At 35.7% G+C, this 20863-nt stretch overlaps 1 pseudogene; it reads right to left on the reverse strand.

The window, feature by feature from the left end:
- Positions 1-1478: 1478 nt before the first annotated feature.
- On the reverse strand, positions 1479-2048 carry LOC131648509 (uncharacterized; annotated as a pseudogene).
- Between the last annotated feature and the right edge of the window lie 18815 nt (positions 2049-20863).

Genomic DNA, 20863 nt, shown 5'->3' on the forward strand with positions numbered 1-20863 from the left:
CTATTTTTTTCTCTTTCATCACTTTCTCACTTCTTTCTTCCAAAAAAATATATCAATCTATAATATGAGAAAATTAATTTTTGTGAAAAAGTCTAAAATACCCTCATTTGATTTTCTGCCACCACATTAAAATTGTGGTTTTTTGGTCTTTGTACCATAAAGTTCTTAATTTTATTATTAAAATAATACAACTCTTACATTTTATCAAACTTATCAAATTTCTCCCTATTCTCTATTTTTTTCTCTTTCATCACTTTCTCACTTCTTTCTTCCAAAAAAAACTATCAATCTATAATATAAGAAAATTAATGGTTGTGGAAAAGTCCAAAATACCCTTATGATATTTTTATATACGAGAAATGGTATTTATGTTTAAATATTTTTGATCCAAAAATGATATACAGGAAAAAATTTATTATTGATCTAAATATTTTTTTATACAAAAATTTAATATTGATCCAAATATTTTTGTAAATTATACCAAAATTGAAATAATATTTGTATTATTAATTACGAAAAATTGTATTTATGATCCAAACATTTTTTATTCAAAAATGTTATACGGGAAAAAATCTACCATTGATGTAAATATTTTTATATACGAAATTTAATATTGATTCAAATATTTTTGTAAATGATACCTAAACAAAAATGAATTCTGTATACGGGAAAAAATCTATTAATAAACTAAATATTTTTGTATAGGAGAAATGGTATTTATGATCAAATATTTTTTATCCAAAAATGATATACGGGAAAAAATATATTAATAATCTAAATATTTTAATATACGAAAATTTAATGTTGATCCAAATATTTTTGTAAATGATACCTAAACAAAAATAATATTTGTATACGGAAAAAAATCTATTATTTATGAAAAATGGTATTTATGAACCAAATATTTTTTATTTAAAAATGGTATACGGGAAAAATTTTATTATTGATCTAAGTATTTTTATATACGAAATTTACTATTGATCCAAATATTTTTGTAAATGATACATAAACAAAAATGAAGTGGGTATAAGGGAAAAAATTTATTATTGATTTAAATATTTTTATATACGAGAAATGATATATATGATTAAATATTTTTAATCCAAAAATGGTATACGGGAAAAAATCTATTATTGATCTAAATATTTTTATATATGAAATAATTAATTATTTATCTAAATTTTTTTTCTTTTTTAATATTTTTATTTAAAATAAATGATGTATCCAAATTCGTGTAACCGAACAGAACCCGTGCGTATGCACGGGTTTGTTACTAGTTATTTAAAATAGTTCAACTCAATAAATGTAAATATCAATACAAAAATCATAACCAAGCACTCAAAGACAAATAACAAATTAGATAGAGTATTATAGAATATCTCATGAAGTCCAATCTCAACTAAAAACATAAAAGTAAATAAAAAAATAAATTTGATTCTTAAACTAATATTATATAGTTTGTGTCACTCACACTTATCTCACTCATACTTATCTAGAATCCGCTCTACCAAAGCATTTGTTGAATCTTTTAAGTACATTATTAGGATTATGTTATTTTCATCTTTAAGCATCTCTAAAACATAGTTAAATTATTATCCATTCAAAAGTCCTTCCTCTTTTATACTTTTCAATATTTTAACGTAATTTAGAATCGAGTATTATCCATGGACATGAGATGTGGCTGTAATTTCAGCATTTTCAATTTCATTATGACCTTCAGCTCCTTGAACTAATCGCTCTAATGTATTTCTCATAGTTGTTGCAGTTCCATCCTGTATCCTACCTTTTGTCACTTTCTCACCCATATCTAGTGAAGTCTTTCTTTTCTTCTTTGGTTGAGTATTTTCTACATAAATAAATTCACCTTCATCACTTTCAATATTTTCTAATGGTACATCATCAATAGTACTTTTTCCATTAGATTGAAATGGCACCCCTAAAGTTGGTGTCCATTGGTGTTGAAGTATCATTTTGGTATCAAATGAATTATTCCACTTTGCTTTTCCTAACTGTCCAGATTTAGACATAAGGTTTTCCTTGATAGACATAGTTGCAATGTATTAAACAATTATAAACACTTAAGAAAAAATCATTTTAAAGGTTTTCTTGAAACACAGGTGTAGAAAGAAAATATATTTGACTCATATTTCAACTATTATTCTGATTTTTTTTTTATCGATTTTTTATCACGTAAAAAATATATTAAAACCACGTCTAAATCTAATAACATCTTCTCCACCTACCCGATAACAATAGCAATCCTAATCAAACTAGAACTATATAATTAATCTGATGCCATTAAACCAAGGTAAATTATTTATTGATTTTAATATTTGTATAGAATCACTACAAGCCTCATAAAATATAATCATGTAATTTTTTTGATGTAATAAACCAAACGTAATAAAACAAGATGACGACGTAGTACAATTTGGCATTACAAACATTAGTTTATAAAAATAATAGGCAAAATACCCTTTTTCGTCCTCTAACTTTTACTCGGGGTCCAATTTCGTCCCATAATTTTTAAAAAGTTCAAATAACTCCCTTATCTATTAAAAACGTACCACGTTTATCCTTCCGTTTGCTTCTGTTAGTTGTGCTATTATTTTTTTATACAGGTGGCATTTAACATGTTGATGTGTATTATCCACGTGTGTATCATTAATTTAAAACTAAACAAGTATCCACGTGTGTATTATCTTTTTTCATACTTAGCAACTATTGAAGAGTATTAACCACAGAAGTTGAAGCTGATAAGTTCTGGATGTACCTCCAAAGCTCAAAATCGTACGCGTGAAGAATATCGATCACTGAAGAATCACAGGTATGTCACTTATACCTCTAAATGGTGCTGATTGTTGCGAATAGATTTCATTTGTAGGGTTCTCTTCATCTTCGTTCGTATTAGGGTTCACTCATTTGTATTAGGGTTCGCTTACAGGGTATCGTTTTTTAGGGTTCTATTCATCTTGTAAATGTTTCTGATTGTTTTGATTTAGGGTTTATTATATGGACTACTCGCTGAAATGGATTACGTTTGTTAGGGTTCTATTCATCTTGTAAATGTTTCTGATTGTTTTGATTTAGGGTTTATTACATGGACTACTCGCTGAAATGGATTACGTTTGTTAGGGTTCTATTCATCTTGTAAATGTTTATGATTGTTATGATTTAGGGTTCTTATTCAGGGTTGTTATGAATCAGGTGTAATGGACGAGATCATTTATCTAACAATTCACCATAGTGGTGCCTTCGTTGATAGTGACAATAATAACTATGAAGGAGGAGACACTGCTACCCTGAAAATAGATGTAGACACCTGGAGCTATTTTGAATTAGTTGGTGTTCTTAAGCACTTAGGCTATAGGGAGTTTGAGAGAATATGGTATAGGGACCCTACATTTGGCATGCTTGAGTTAGTTGATGATAAGGGAGCCTTAGACATAGCTGATCTTTACAGGGTTCACCTTAGGGTTGACATATACATTCAACACACTGCTCATGGATGGATAGAACCCTGAATAAGAACCCTAAATCATAACAATCATAAACATTTACAAGATGAATAGAACCCTAACAAACGTAATCCATTTCAGCGAGTAGTCCATGTAATAAACCCTAAATCAAAACAATCAGAAACATTTACAAGATGAATAGAACCCTAACAAACGTAATCCATTTCAGCGAGTAGTCCATATAATAAACCCTAAATCAAAACAATCAGAAACATTTACAAGATGAATAGAACCCTAAAAAACGATACCCTGTAAGCGAACCCTAATACAAATGAGTGAACCCTAATACGAACGAAGATGAAGAGAACCCTACAAACGAAATCTATTCGCAACAATCAGCACCATTTAGAGGTATAAATGACATACCTGTGATTCTTCAGTGATCGATATTCTTCACGCGTACGATTTTGAGCTTTGGAGGTACATCCAGAACTTATCAGCTTCAACTTCTGTGGTTAATACTCTTCAATAGTTGCTAAGTATGAAAAAAGATAATACACACGTGGATACTTGTTTAGTTTTAAATTAATGATACACACGTGGATAATACACATCAACATGTTAAATGCCACCTGTATAAAAAAATAATAGCACAACTAACAGAAGCAAACGGAAGGATAAACGTGGTACGTTTTTAATAGATAAGGGAGTTATTTGAACTTTTTAAAAATTATGGGACGAAATTGGACCCCGAGTAAAAGTTAGAGGACGAAAAAGGGTATTTTGCCTTTTAATTTCAGTCGAGACTTTCACTTTGAATAGAACTTCAGAATATTCAGAGCTTCTGCTTCTTGCTTCTATAGGACAACTTCAGAGCTTTGAATTTCTCTTTGTAATCAATTTGAATCAGAGCATGATTGAATGTATCAGAGCAGCTTTGAAATTAACAGAGCCTGATTGAAACATATCAGAACTTTCTTCTTGCTTCTAATCTTGAAGCTTCACAGCACTAAGCTTGCTTCAAATCTTTAAGAACATGCTTCTCTATAGATTTTGCTTTTCTTCATGTATTTGCTTCTCATGTTCAGCTTTTTCAGAATATCATCAATCCTACAAAAAACTATCAAAAACATAGAACTTGCAAATAATGTTAGAAATGTTGAGTCTTAATCCCAGCAACTGATATAATAAACCAAATCAATTATCATGTTTCTCCCCCTTTTTGTCATAACATCAAAAAGCATAAAGATTCAGATGAAAAACAACAGATAGAGTGAAGAAGATAATATTTCATTGATTAACAAAATATCAGAAGGTACAAAAGATAGAAACAGATGCAAGTCAAAGCAGATGCAAGAAACAAAGAAAACAACTAAGACCAAAGACAGACTACGATGGACCAAGCCTATTAGCTAACATGGCCAAAAGGTTCTTAATCTCAGTAGTGTCTTCTGTCTGGTTCTTCATAAAAGATCTGAATTCTTCATGAGTACCCTCATGTTTGTCCAAACGAGTAGCAAGATCAGCTTGATTTTGTTGGAGAGCCTTCACAGTGTTTATCAAAACAGAGCTAGACGGTCCAGCAGAAGAAGCATCAAAGCTATTATCCATGACAGGAGGATTCTCAACATTTGTTTCAACCATGAGAACATCATCTTGATTTTCCTCAGCAGGATGTTTCTCAACATCAGCTTCAATAAAAGAAGCATCTTCAGCGTACACAGGAGAAGGGTCCCTTAACCAGTTGAATATAGACTGAAAGTCTCCAGTCAAAATGTTGTAATGAGGCTTCCATACAACCAAAGCCAAATGATGCACTTCTTCAAGCTCATCAACGAATTCCTTCTCTTCAAGATATTTCCTGCTTCTGATAGGACAGAAGTAGCTTTCTTCATAGTCCCTTAGAATTCCAGAAGGACCGGGAGCTTTTGCTTCACAGGCTTTTTGAAGCTGCAAAAAGTCAGAATCAGGCTCTCTTCTGAAAGCTCTTCAGAGATTCCTTGTAGCAACATAATCCATCCCGGCATTATGTGCCACTTTCAAGGCTTCTAAACCTGTCTGTACCTTAAGCTTAAGAAATTCAAAACTAACACCGACAGAAAGTTCAGGGCTGGGGGTTTTGAATTTGGTGGTTGAGGAATCTGGGTTTAGAATGAAGTAGGGTTCAAATTCTCTTGAAAATAAAACATAGGTGAAAGAGGAGGTCATAGACGATGAAGAATATGCGGTGGAGGTGGTTGACGAATCAATGATAGGTGAGATTGCAGAGGTAATGGATGTGGTTGAGAAAACATTCCCATAAGGGATTTGAGGAAAAACATTATTTATGGGTTGGGGATAAGAAGAGGTTCAGAAATAATATGGCAAGAAATTTGAGTGGTTGAGGAGGAGGTTGGAATAACAGAAGGAGGTCAGAGATAGAATGTAAACTAAAAGTGTCTACATTATCAATTTCTTGAATGATATTATGAATCTGTTCAGAAGTTCTGGGTAGTTTCAGGGATTCTGTTGATGTTTGTTCAAAATTAGCATTAATAGGTACAGAAACAGAATTAGCAGTACTTGAAGACTTCTTTTGTTTCTTAGTTGGCTTAGCATCAGGTCCTTCTTCTGTGACCTTCCTCTTCAGCTTCTTCTCTTTCTTCTTCTTGTCCTTCCTTCTTAACTCATCCAAAGATGGAAGAGTTCTGTCACGATTCCAAGCAGGATCAACAGTAGTTTATGTTCTAACACATGATTTCATAAGGCGTGTATGTGAAAAAAAATATGCAATAAAATTCTGAATGAGACAAAATCATGATTTGAATCAAAAACGCAATTAATGTTGAATGACGTTAGGAGAGAGAGTATAATATTTGAAATGATTTGCACAGTTACCTAGGACGGCGTCTCATCAACTTCACGCACGCTTGTTCCTTTAGAGTGAACACATGTTCATCTTCTGGAATAGCTGGTGACAGCTGTTTTGCTTTAAAATAAATTCTTAGTCAACTTAGATAATGAAATGCTAGTAATAACAGAATCAGAACATCTAATTGATCTACAATATCAGAATATCCTATAAGAAAATAAAATCATTTCACATCTAATCCATACGTCAGATCTTCTCATCTTTTCACTCTGGGCATAAATCCATACTGATATTCTTCATAATGAACTTAAACCTATCTTCAGCAAGGGGTTTTGTAAAGATATCAGCCCATTGATGGTGTGTATCCACAAAGTTTAAAGAAAGAACACCCTCCTGAACATAGTACCTAATGAAATGATGTTTAATCTCAATATGTTTAGCTTCGGAATGTAAGATTGGATTCTTAGATAAACAGATAGCAGAAGTATTATCACAGAAGATAGGAATGTTACTCTCATATATCTGATAATCTTCTAACTGACTCTTCATCTAAAGCATCTGTGTACTACATCCAGCAACAACAACATATTCTGCTTCTATTGTAGAGAGGGCAATTGTAGCTTTCTTCTTGATGTACCAGGAGATCAGATGACTTCCAAGAAATTGACAACTTCCAGAAGTACTTTTTCTTTCAACTCTATCTCCAGCGTAATTAGCATCGCAATATCCTACTAAGTTGTATTCTTCAGATCTTTTGTAGACTAAACCAACATTAGTAGTACCTTTCAGATACCTCAGAATTCTCTTAACAGCAGTTAAGTGAGATTCTCTAGGATCTGATTGGAATCTTGCACACAGACAAACACTGAACAATATATCAGGTCTAGAAGCAGTAAGATATAAAAGAGATCCAATCATACCTCTGTAGAGCTTCTAATCTACCTTCTTACTTACCTCATTTTTACCTAAGATACACGTTGGATGCATATGAGTCTTTGCTTCTTTGCTTTCTAAAAGATTAAACTTCTTCAGAAGTTCTTTCACATACTTGGTCTGATGAACATACGTTCCTTCAGAAGTTTGATTGATCTAGATCCCAAGAAAATACTTGAGTTCTCCCATCATGCTCATTTCAAACTCTGCCTGCATAGACTTAGCAAACTCCTTTCCAAGTGTAGTATTAGAAGTTCCAAAGATAATATCATCAACATATATTTGACAAATTAAAATATCCTTCTTAAAAGTTTTACAGAAGAGAGTTGTATCCACTTTTCCTCTAGTGAAACCATTATCCAGAAGGAAAGAACTTAATCTTTCATACCAAGCTCTAGGAGCTTGCTTCAGTCCGTATAATGACTTCTTTAGTTTAAAAACGTGATCTGGAGACTTAGAGTCTTCAAAACCAGGAGGTTGGTGGACATAGACTTCCTCATCTATATAACCATTTAAGAAGTCACTCTTAACATCCATCTGATACAGAGTGATGTTGTTCTGAGTGGCAAAAGAAATTAATAATCGAATAGATTCTAACCTGGCCACTGGTGCAAAGGTTTCAGTATAGTCAATACCTTCTTGCTGACTATAGCCCAGAGCAACCAGTCTGGCTTTGTTTCTTACAACTTCTCCTTTTTCGCTTAGCTTGTTTCTAAAGACCCACTTAGTTCCAATGATGTTAAATCCTTTTGGTCTTGGAACCAGATCCCAAACGTCATTCCTTGTAAACTGATTTAGTTCTTCTTGCATTGCAATTATCCAGTCAGCATCCTCTAGAGCTTGATCAACAAAAGTTGGCTCGATCAGAGATACTAGACCAAATTGACATTCTGCAGAGTTCTTTAAGAATGCTCTTGTTTTGATGGGATCATCTTTCTTTCCAATGATAACATCTTCTGAGTGAACAAAGTTGAGTCTTGAAGATCTTCTGATAGTTGGCTCTTCAGAATTTCTGAGATTCTCAAGTGAAACAGCAACTTGATCTTCTGAAACTTTGCTTCTGGGTTCTTCAGGTTCTGAGATAGAGATATCTATATCTGCAAAATTCTCAAACTGCATTGGCTTTTCAAGACCAAGCTTGTCATTAAATCTGATATTGATTGATTCTTCAACGAACAATGTTTCAGTATTGTATACTCTGTAGCCTTTAGAGCGTTCAGAATATCTAAGAAGGAAACACTTTTGTGCCTTAGAATCAAACTTATGCAGATGATCTTTAGTATTGAGAATATAACAAATACATCCAAATGGATGGAAATAAGAAATGTTGGGCTTTCTGTTCTTCCATAATTCATAAGGAGTCTTGTTAAGAATAGGTCTTATGGAGATTCTATTCTGAATATAACATGCAGTGTTAATTGCTTCTGTCTAGAAATGCTTAGCCATATTGGTTTCGTTGATCATGGTTCTGGCCATTTCTTGTAGAGTCCTATTCTTTCGTTCTACAACTCCATTTTGCTGTGGAGTTATAGGACAAGAGAAATCATGGGCAATACCATTTTCATTGAAGTAAACCTCAAAAAATTTGTTCTCAAATTCACCACCATGATAACTTCTGACCTTTATGATTTTACACTCTTTCTCAGATTGGATCTGAGTGCAGAAGTCAGAGAACACTGTATGAGACTCATCCTTGTGTTTCAAGAACTTTACCCATGTCCATCTTCTATAGTCGTCTACGATGACTAATCCATATTTCTTCCTTCTGATTGATGCTGTTTTGACTGGGCCAAAAAGATCAATGTGCAGAAGTTCTAACGGCCTAGAGGAAGAGACAACATTCTTAGACTTGAATGCAGATTTTGAGAACTTCCCTTTCTGACATGCTTCGCAAAGAGCATCTGATTTATATTTCAGATTAGGGAGACCTCTGACCAGATTAAGTTTGTTAATTTGAGAAATATTTCTCAAACTAGCACGACCTAATCTTTTGTGCCAGACCCAATGCTCCTCACTAACAGACATAAGGCAAGTAACCTTCTGATTCTTAAGATCTTGAAGATCAATCTTGTAAATGTTGTTCTTTCTCTTGCCTGTAAATAGGATTGAGCCATCCTTCTGACTAATAGCTTTACAAGACTTTTGATTAAAGATTATGTCATGACCATTGTCACTTAATTGACTTATGGACAATAAGTTATGAGCTAATCCATCTACAAGAAGTACATTACTTATAGAAGGAGAGTTACCAGTACTTATGGTTCCTAAGAAAATTATCTTGCCCTTCTGATCTCCTCAAAACTTAACTTCTCCAGCAGATTTAAGCACCAGGTCTTGGAACATAGACCTTATTCCCGTCATGTGTCGCGAGCACCCAGAGTCCAGGTACCATGACATGCTTTGCTTTTTCTTCTTTGCTGCCAAGGATATCTGTAACAGAAATTATCTTCTCCTTAGGTACCCACATTCTTTTGGGTCCTTTTAGGTTAGTCTTCCTCAAGTTCTGATTGAACTGAGGCTTAGTACGATAAATGACAGGAGGTACAACATTGTATTCCCTATTCTGAGTTGCATGATATTTTCTTGGATGTGCAACATGTTGTTTCCTTGTGTGTGTTATGTGGAAACTCTTGGCATGTGATGTATGCCTAATATCATGTGAGTGGCCATACTTGAATTGATCATACAAGGGTTTGTACGTGATCTTCATTTCATTAACCGATTCAAGTTTGTATGGGGTTTCACCCTCATAGCCTATACCGACTCTTTTGTTTCCACTCACTCCATATATCATAGAAGCAAGTTGACTTCTGTCAATGCTCCTATATAGGAATTTTCTAAAACTCAAGTCATATTCTTTGAGAATATTGTTCACACTTGGAATAGACTTCTCTGAACTAGAAGATGACTCGGCATCTTTGGATAGTTTTAAAACTTTTTCTTTAAGTTCAGAGTTTTCTATCCTAAGCTTCTTAGTTTCAGACTCAAAGAGCTTTTTTATCTTTTTGTGTTTGATGCTAAGTTGAGCCTTGAGTTCCAGAAGTTCAGACAGGCTGGAAACTAACTCTTCTCTAGAAAGTTCAGAAAATACTTCTTCAGAATTTGAATCTGATGTAGATTCTGATTCATCAACGGTGGCCATCAAAGCTATGTTAGCTTGCTCATCTTCAGAGTCTGATTCTTGGTCAGAAGAATCCAATTCATCCCAAGTAGCCACCAAGCTTTTCTTCTTTTCGAATTTCTTCTTGGGCTTTTCCCTCTGAAGCTTTGTACACTAGTTCTTGTAGTGACCTGACTCCTTGCATTCAAAGCATGTCACCTTCTTCTTATCAGATCTTTTGTTTCCAGAAGATTCTCCTCTTTCAGGTCTCTTAGAGCTCCTGATGTTCTTGAACTTTCTCTGTTTGCTCTTCCAAAGTTGATTCACTCTTCTTGAGATCATGGAGAGTTCATCATCATCACCATCATCTTCTTCTTCTTCTTCTTCTTCTTCTTCTTCTGATTCTGACTCTTCAGAATCTTCTTCTTCAACCTGAAAAGCGTTAGTGCATTTTTTATTTTTAGATTTTAATGCAATAGACTTACCTTTCTTCTTGCATCCAGTTCTATTTAATGACTCCTCAAAGCACTGATCAGCTCTTCAAGAGAAACTTCATTCAGATTCTTGGCAATCTTGAGTGCAGTCACCATAGGGCCCCATCTTCTAGGCAAGCTTCTCATGATCTTCTTGATGTGATCAGCCTTTGTATACCCTTTGTCAAGCACTCTTAATCCAGCAGTCAGAGTCTGGAATCTGGAGAACATTGTTTCAATGTTTTCATCTTCCTCCATCTTGAACGCTTCATACTTCTGGATTAAAGCAAGAGCTTTTGTCTCCTTGACTTGAGCATTCCCTTCACGAGTCATCTTCAATGATTCATAGATGTCATGGGCAGTTTCTCTGTTTGATATCTTCTTATATTCCGCATGAGAAATAACATTCAGCAGAACAGTCCTTGACTTGTGATGATTTTTGAATTGTTTCTTTTGATCATCACTCGTTTCTTGTCTAGTCAACTTTGCTCCACTAGCTTTTACAGGATGTTTGTAACCATCCATGAGTAGATCCCACAAGTCACCATCTAAACCAAGAAAGTAACTTTCGAGTCTATCTTTCCAGTATTCAAAATTTTCACTATCAAATACTGGTGGTCTAGTGTAGCCATTGTTTCCATTTCCATTGTTGTTTTGATCAGTAGAAGTAGCTGCAGCATTTGGATCAACCATATAGACTTTGTGTTTTTTTCCCTGAATCTTTTTCTAACACGGTTAAGTGCTTGCACCTAGAACCGGTGCTCTGAGGCCAATTGGAGGATAAAAAAACACTTAGAAAGGGGGGGGGGGTTTGAATAAGTGTGACTCTAAAAACTCTTAAGATAAAAACAATTAACTCAATGATTTTTATCCTGGTTCATTGTTAACGAAACTACTCCAGTCCACTCCCTTAGAGTGATTTACCTCAACTGAGGATTTAATCCACTAATCAAACTAATTACAATGGTTTTCCACTTAGATAACCTCTAAGCCTTCTAGAGTATACTGATCACAATTCGATCACTCTAGGAAATCACCACTTAGATAACCTCTAAGTCTTCTAGAGTCTACTGATCAACCGATCACTCTATGAACCTTTTACAATCAAGTAAAATAAATGTTTACAAGAGTAAGATTGCTTCTTAACAAGCTATAATCACAATAGTGATATTTCTCTTAAGTTTTGAGCTTAACACTCACTAAATATTACAAAAGTTTGTGAGGTTGAAGATGAAGTTCGTAAGCTTTTGAATTTGACAACGTTTTGGTATTTTGCGCAAGAGTTGTGTATCCAGCTTCTCATCAGAACTTCTATATATATATATATATATATATATATATATATATATATATATATATATATATATATATATATATATATATATATATATATATATATATATATATATAGGGGACGACTCAAGTGAGAACACTTGGTTATTATGAGAAATGAGAACAATGAATCATGACCACTAAATTTTGATTTTGTTGATTTTAATGGACTGGATTGGTTTCTCTTTCCATATTGATTTAAAATAAATATTAAGGATTATAGAAAGAGAAATCAATCCAGTCCATTAAAATCAACAAAATCAAAATTTAATGGTCGTGATTCATTGTTCTCATTTCTCATAATAACCAAGTGTTCTCACTTGAGTCGTCCCCTATATATATATATATATATATATATATATATATATATATATATATATATATATATATATATATATATATATATATATATATATATATATATATATATATATATATATATATATATGCGTTTGAGAAGATGACCGTTGGGTTGCATTTAATATTTTGCGTGAATAGTACAGCAATGCATTTAATGTTTCACACTTTTGTCAACTACCTCGAGCCATGCTTTTGCTGCTTTTACTGACTTTGCCTTTTGTAGCTTCTAATGTTCCTTTTGTCAGTCTTAGTAGCCTGTCATCTTGTACTTGCTTCTGAACTCAGATTTGTAGATACAACGTTTGAATATCAGAGTCAAACAGCTTGGTGCAGAGCATCTTCTTGTCTTCTGCTTTGAAGTGCTTTAGCATGATACCAATAAGAACTTTAGTGTTTCTGCTTCTAACTACATGTTCTTCTGATGCTTCACAGTCCATGTTCTGATTCTGCTTGTGTTGCACCCCAAAATTTGCCCTCTTTATTTGAGCTATAAGTTAATAATGACGTTTATTTCGTCATTCAAAAATTGAAGAAAAATAATAAAGAGTTTTCGAGATGGTAAGGAAGTAAAGTGTGAAGAATGGTTTAAACGGTGAAAGTACGAGAAAATTCACAAATACTATTTGGAAGGTGATATGAGCTAAGTTCCTACGTTGTCCCCACTGTTTCGACGATATCTACAACTTTCATGTTCGGCTCGGAAGCCAATTCTTTGAGGGAGGTCGTCAAATTTGCAAATTACTTGAGGTTTCACAGTGAAAAACAGTGCTGAATGTAGGGTTTTGCGCCTCGGAAAATTCATATCTCCTAATCCGCTCGTCGGATTCGCTTGAAAATTTAACTGGGGCTCCGTACCATCATTACCAAGATTTCATATGTTCGGTCCGAAGGCTAATCATGCACAGAGAATTCCCAGAATTTTAAGGATCGTCGGGTTGTTTCGGTAAAAAGTGTGTTTCCGAGTATGTCGCGCCGAGTTCGAAAATTCATAACTTCTTCGATTTTTATCGTATGAAGTCCATTCCGGCGGCATTATCTCAGAAATTTCGTTAGCTTCGATTCTTTGTCACACATGCCTGTTCAGATTTTGAGCCGAAGATGGAGTTTTATCGAGTTCTTTGAGCGGTACTCACAAAATCTCGCACGGTCGCGCCAGATGGATCGACGTTTCTCGTCATTCAAACGGGCGTATTTTCTTCATCGATTATCGGATTGAGGTGATTCTCGCGGCGACGAGTCACAAATTTGGTCATCTTCACAATGGCATTGGTTTCGTTCCGGAATTCAGAGCCGAACCGAGTTTCCTTAAAAACGAGGCAAAATGAGACGCACCGAGGGCAATTTGGACATTTCGCATTAACATTATATAAACATTTTGCTCTTCACAAATCAAAGAGGGAGGACTCTCATAATTTCAATTCACCAATTTTTCACAAACACTTTCTCTCAATTCTCATAGATCAAAACCACAAATCACATAAAACTTTCATCAAAATTCATCAATCTTCATCAAGATCAAGAACATGTATTGAAGAATCAAGATCGAAGTTTGAATTTCTCCTCCTTTCTCCACATAGGTTGGCGCGCCACTCTCTCTCTCTCTCCCTCCGGATTTCGTTCGAGTTTGTGTCGCGTTCGTGTCGTGTTCGAGTTCGTACGCTTCGGCTAGATCTTCATTCGGTAAGCTTTCGGATCTTGAATTAAGTGCTTAATTGTTGATTCGGATCTAGATCTACCTCTTGTTCTTGATTAATTGATGATTGATGATGATTGATCGGTGACTTTGCTCATCTTTTGCTCGAATTAGTCGTGTTCATGTGAATTGTGATTGGATTTAATGTTGATTGCATATAATTGTTGCTCGTTGATGATGAATTGTGATATTTGTGTTCGAATCCGTGATTATTGGATGATTTTGTGTGCTTAATTGTTGATGCTCATGTATGTTACTTGTGTCGCACTCAAAGTGTTTGTGCAAATGCATGTGGTGTATTTTTGCTTGGTATTTGCTCGGCTCGACGCGTCGCACTTTGCATAATAAGGATAATTTTACTTGTGGACTCGTGCCTAATTCATGATTTGATGTTTGCTTGTGATAATTGCTTATGGAACGATTTCGGATTGAGTGCGAACGGCTCCGAGGTCCTAAAAATGTTTAAAAATTGGTTTTGCCACGCCAGGAACCGGGTTGTCCCAGGCGGGAACCGGTTCCCACTCAATCCAAAATTGTTGATCCTCTGGTTTTTAGTACCAGGAACCGGGTTGTCCCTAGGTGGGAACCGGTTCCTGCGTTGTTTTTGCCCTCTGGTTTGTGTGCCAGGAACCGGGTTGTCCCTATGTGGGAACCGGTTCCCAGAAACTTGAAATATGCTTGCCTCTGTGTTTTTGTGCCAGGAACCGGGTTGTCCCTAGGTGGGAACCGGTTCCCAGTTTCCTGCCTCTGGTTTTTAGTACTAGGAACCGGGTTGTCCTATGCAGGAACCGGTTCCTGTGTGTAATTTTTGTGTTTTCTTTTCTAACTTCTATCTTGCATAACTTTTTGCTCGTAGCTCCGATTTGCACGTTCTTTATATCGTCGGAAAGCTTATGAGATGTACTATCTTACTAGATGCTTGATTTTCATTAATTTGTAGATCATTCATGTTTGTTTTCTCTTTGATTTTTCATTGTTCATTTCATGTTTACATTACTTGCCCGTTTCTTTTGGTTTGTAGCAATAACGCAATTCCGATTGCGATGTTTGTTATCTCTAACTTGTGTGTTAGTGTGCAAGGCTTTTGGATAGTCACCGACCAGCGCTTATTCCTTGAGTGTTCCGCTTTACTTGCGGAACACAATTTCATTCATTCCTTCTGTGTTCTCACCCGGGAGACACGTCTCTATTACTTTATATCTGCTTGTTTGGTTTGCTTGTTCCTCTTGCAGGTGTATTGTGATTATGCTCGACGCGCATGTCGACCTTTGTGTGCTTTTGTGGCTAATCGGTGTGCTGACCATTTGCTTTTGCTTTGCTAGCTCGCTCGCGGGATTTTACTTTCCTCGATTTGCTTCACTTAGTTTACGGATCATCATCCGTTTGGTATTGATCCCGTTTCATTTTATTTCTCTCGCACTTTATCGCTTTCTCGCATCATCCTATAACATGAGAAGTAGGACCTAGACATGCATCTGGCCAAGCCCTCGAAAGAGGCTCTGTTTTTGTTGGTGTGTTTACATTCGTGCTTTGCGGCAGGGAGTCACGGTGTAATAAGTCCTATATGGCACTCCGTTAAGTCCTCATGGAAGGCATGCGGAAAGGGTTAGCAATCAACCCCCGCCTAGTCTCATCGAGTCCGTTTGGTATGCGCACGCTACGCGTCGCTTGCTTCCGAACCTGCACAAGATCTTGTTATCGAGTATGTCAGGAAAAGGGTTCATGTAGCCGGACCCCCGCTTTTCTTATAGCTCGCGTCGCTCGACGTTGATGCTCGGTGTACGCACGCACCGTTTTCCTTTACGATCCGTGACGGCTTGGTTGCTGAGAGGGGTCCGCCCTCTTGTCTATGACCCGATCATTTTCGCGAGATCTAATGCTTGGTTGACTTGGGCTGAGCTGCTCCCCTTGGCTATGGCGGGACCGCTTTTCTATCACTCGGTCAGTACCGTTGGTTTGTTTGCTTTACGAGCGGATGCTCGTTTGTGTGCTCATTGTGTGCTTTCCCTTTTCCCTCGTAGGTTGTTTAGTTTAGTTTAGACTTGTACCCTTTGTATGATAACATTAGGTAGCAAGTTTTCCCCCTTAGTTTAGGTTTTCCTCATGCATTCTTTAAAACACAAACCACACTCTTTGATTTTCTTTTCTTAAGAGCTTGTTATTTCCGCTCCATTCCCAGCATAAGTCTCCAAAGGTCGAGCATCAGAGTGTGAATGTAACTCGTGAAGGATAGAAAAACACTTAGAAAGGGGGGGTTTGAATAAGTGTAGTCTAAAAACTTGAACGATAAAAATAATATGCACAGTTATTTTTATCCTGGTTCGTTGTTAACTAAACTACTCCAGTCCACCCCCACGGAGTGATTTACCTCACCTGAGGATTTAATCCACTAATCGCAACAGATTACAATGGTTTTCCACTTAGTCCGCGACTAAGTCTTCTAGAGTATCCTGATCACAACCTGATCACTCCAGGAACAAATGCTTAGACACAAGCTAAGACTTTCTTAGAGTATCCTGACCACCACGTGATCACTCTAATTACAACTGCTTAGACACAAGCTAAGACTTCCTAGAGTATCCTGATCAACACTTGATCACTCTAGTTACTTACAAATTAATGTAATCAATTCTAAGAGTATTACAAATGCTTCTGAAAAGCTATAATCACAACAGTGATATTTCTCTTAACGTTTAAGCTTAATCTCACTAATATATTATAACAGCAATGTAGTGAGCTTTGATGAAGATGAAGTTTCTGAGCTTTGAATTTGAACAGCGTTTCAGCAAGTTAATTGTTAGCAAACCGTCAACCTTGCTTCTCATCAGAACTTCATATTTATAGGCGTTTGAGAAGATGACCATTGGGCGCATTTAATGCTTTGCGTATTCCGTACAGCATTGCATTTAATGTTTCACGCTTTTGTCAACTACCTCGAGCCTTGTTCACGCTGTGTCTACTGACGTTGCCTTTAATAGCTTCCAACGTTCCTTTTGTCAGTCAGCGTAGCCTGCCACCTGTACTTTCTTCTGATCTGATGTTTGTGAATAAAATATTTGAATATCATCAGAGTCAAACAGCTTGGTGCATAGCATCTTCTTGTCTTCTGACCTTGAAGTGCTTCTGAGCGTGATACCATGAGAACTTCAGTGCTTCTGCTTCTGATCTCAAGTTCTTCTGATGCTTCCATAGACCCATGTTCTGATTCTGCCTTGACCATCTTCTGATGTCTTGCCAGACCATGTTCTGATGTTGCATGCTGAACCTTCTGAGACAAAGCTTCTGAGCGCTGATTTATGCATACTCTTTATAAATTTCCTGAAATGGAAATTGCAATGTATTAAAGTACCACATTATCTCACACAAAATTCATATCCTTGTTATCATCAAAACTAAGAATATTGATCAGAACAAATCTTGTTCTAACAATCTCCCCCTTTTTGATGATGACAAAAAACATATATAAATGATATGAATTTGCGATCAGAAAGAGCAGACGGCTAAAGACAAATTACACAGCTATAGCATAAGCATGTGAATATGTCTCCCCCTGAGACTAACAATCTCCCCCTGAGATGAATAATCTCCCCCTGAAATAAATACTCGAAGAACTTTAATAATAAAAGACTTCCCTGATTATTTCGGTAGAGACGATCACATAAGCTTCTGTCTTTTGATAATTCATAGCTTCTGACTTCTGCTTCCATTGGACAGCTTCAGAACTTGAATTTCTTTAGATCCCTAGAACACTCACAGCTTCTGATTCCTGCTTCCTTTTAGGACAACTTCAGAACTTGAATTTCTTTGATCTTCAGAACATTCACAGCTTCTGATTCCTGCTTCCATTTAGGACAGCTTCAGAACTTGAATTTCTTTGATCTTCAGAACATTCACAGCTTCTGATTCATGCTTCCATTTAGGACAGCTTCAGAACTTGAGTTTTCTGGATCTTTAGAACATTCACAGCTTCTGATTTCTGCTTCCCTTAGATAGCTTCAGAGCTTTGAATTTCTTCTTACATCACTTCATGCTAGATTGTATCAGAACACTGTTGAATGTACCAGAGCATCATTAGAGCATCTCTACATCCTGAAATGTTACAGAACAAAACTAAACGACAAAAGTCAGCATGAATGAGTTAGAACATAAAATGTGTATCAGAACACAAAATATGTATCAGAGCCATATAAGCCATATAGAATATATCAGATCCAATAGACAATGTATCAGAGCAAATAGACAATGATTTGGATCATATTCTATTATCAGAATTTCTGATCATTCTTCCTTCTTGCTTCTGATTCTGAAGCTTCCTAGCACTCAGCTTGCTTCAAGAATCCAAGAGCTATTTCTGATCATTCTTCCTTCTTGCTTCTGATTCTGAAGCTTCCTAGCACTCAACTTGATTCAAGAATCCAAAAGCTTGATTCATTTTGTTGCTTCTTATGTTGATCTTGAATCTTTGATTCCTGCAACAACACAACTTAAAAACATAGAACTTTGCAAGTTCTGTTAGTAAATGTGGAGCCTTTTTACTCGGTAACTGATAATATTAATCAGATCATTTATCATATATTTTCTCCCCCTTTTTGTCATAACATCAAAAAGCATAAAAGATTCAGATGTAAAGCAAGAGACAAAAGGAAAGAAACATAAATAACTTTTCATTGATTTCAACAAGAAGGATTACAAAAGGTGTATGCAGAAAACAGATGCAACAAGGAAAGAAAACTACAAAGACTTAAAGCCTAAGACACTATCCTACGCAAAGACTGCGCAAACAACTCAAGAACCCTCTGGTCTTTAGTTTGTTCATCCATGAAAGCTTGAAAAACTCTTCATGCCTGTCCAGACTAGAACCTCCACTGTAGGAGAGATCCAAGAGACCAAAGAGGAAGTGAGGGACGGTTCATAGACAGGGAGCTAATGTTGCAAACGGGCTCCAGTGACTCAAGAAGGTCTTCTTCCTTTGGATAAATGTTGATAACAGCATTGAAGAAGAGATCTGTCTTGAAAGAGACTTGGAGAGCCATCCCAAGATATGCTTCACATCCTGTAACTGATTAACCCTTCCATCCGTTCTCATTAAGTTGAAAGGATTCATGATGAACGCTAGGTTGAAGATGAATGAACTAGGGTTTATGCCAAAGAAAAACTTTGTTGGACAAGAGAGAAAAAGAAAGAGAAAGAGAGCCAAGACTTATTGAAAAAAATGCAACGAAATGAAGGAATAAATAGAGGGAAAAAGAAGAGGGAAACGTTCGAGGAATATAAAAAAGAAAAGAAGGACAATAAAAGAAATGATGAATGGCATTTAATGTAACATGACGTGAGGAGAGATAATAATGACAAAAGACGAGATTTGCACAGTTACCTAAGTAGACGTCCCCTCAACTGCACGCACGCTTGTCCAGAAATAGTGAACACATGTTTACCATCTGGATAGCCAGTTACAGCTGTTTTGCTTTTAAAGAGATTCTGAATCAACTTAGACAATGAAACGTTAGTAATAACTGAATCACAATTTCTAATTGATTTCAATCAGAACTTCTTAAAAAAAATCCAATTTCATTTCAGAAGATACTCATACATAAGATCTTCTCATCTTCTCATTCTGGGCATAAATCCATACTGATATTCTTCAGAATGAACTTAAACCTATCTTCAGCAAGGGGTTTTGTAAAGATATCAGCCCATTGATGGTCTGTATCCATAAAGTTTAAAGATATAACACCCTTCTGAACATAGTCCCTTATGAAATGATGTTTAATCTCAATATGTTTAGCTTTTGAATGTAAAATAGGATTCTTAGATAAACATATAGCAGACGTATTATCACAGTGTAATACGGTGAACTGACTTTTTATCGATCGAGATGTCGCGGTTAAGCATGAGTCGCCACCGACTTTTATTTTATCCAAACAAATTCAGAAAGGCTAAAAGAAACAGAAAAAAACCTTTTAAAGAAATCTAAGTTCGGGGGGTAATTTATGCAAAGGGAAGGTGTAAGGCACCCTTTGCATCCATGGTTTGCCATGGGCTCTTAATTGCTTTGCTTGCTCATTTGTCTTTAGAAAAATGTAGATGAAAGAGATAGGGACTTTAGCTCGTAAATGAGCGTAGCTGTGGACCGTCCTTTCGGGCCATACCCCTCCGTGGGTGGGATACGTGAACTGACTCTTTTTTGTCGATCGGACGCTTTCGCGTCACTTTTGAAAAAGTTTACAGAGTCGCCACCGACCTTTTATTTTATCCAATGAAGGAAAGGTTTATAAAAGAAACAGAAAAAAGACCTTTGAGAGATTTTGGGTAAGGGGGTAGGTTATACAAAGGGAAGGTGTTAGCACCCTTTGTATCCATGGTTATCCATGGGCTCTTTAGTTTGCTTAGCTCATTTGCTTTACTTTTCAATTGATTCGGAATGCTTTACCTGTGTTTTTGAAATACCTTTGCAAATAGAATTTGTAATGATCCTTGTGCGGATATATACAAATGCTTGTTTATCTTTCGAAAGATGTTTTGAAAAGATCGTTAATTTTGTAATGATCCGTGTTTGGATGTATACAAAATATTGTCTTTTGGAAAGTTTATTTTTGAAAAACAACAGTATATGAGAATTTTGTTTGTTTTGATTTTGAGCAAGCAAACTAGGAGGTCTACCCT

Source organism: Vicia villosa, linkage group LG2 (genome assembly GCF_029867415.1).
Source record: "Vicia villosa cultivar HV-30 ecotype Madison, WI linkage group LG2, Vvil1.0, whole genome shotgun sequence".
Lineage (NCBI taxonomy): Eukaryota > Viridiplantae > Streptophyta > Magnoliopsida > Fabales > Fabaceae > Vicia > Vicia villosa.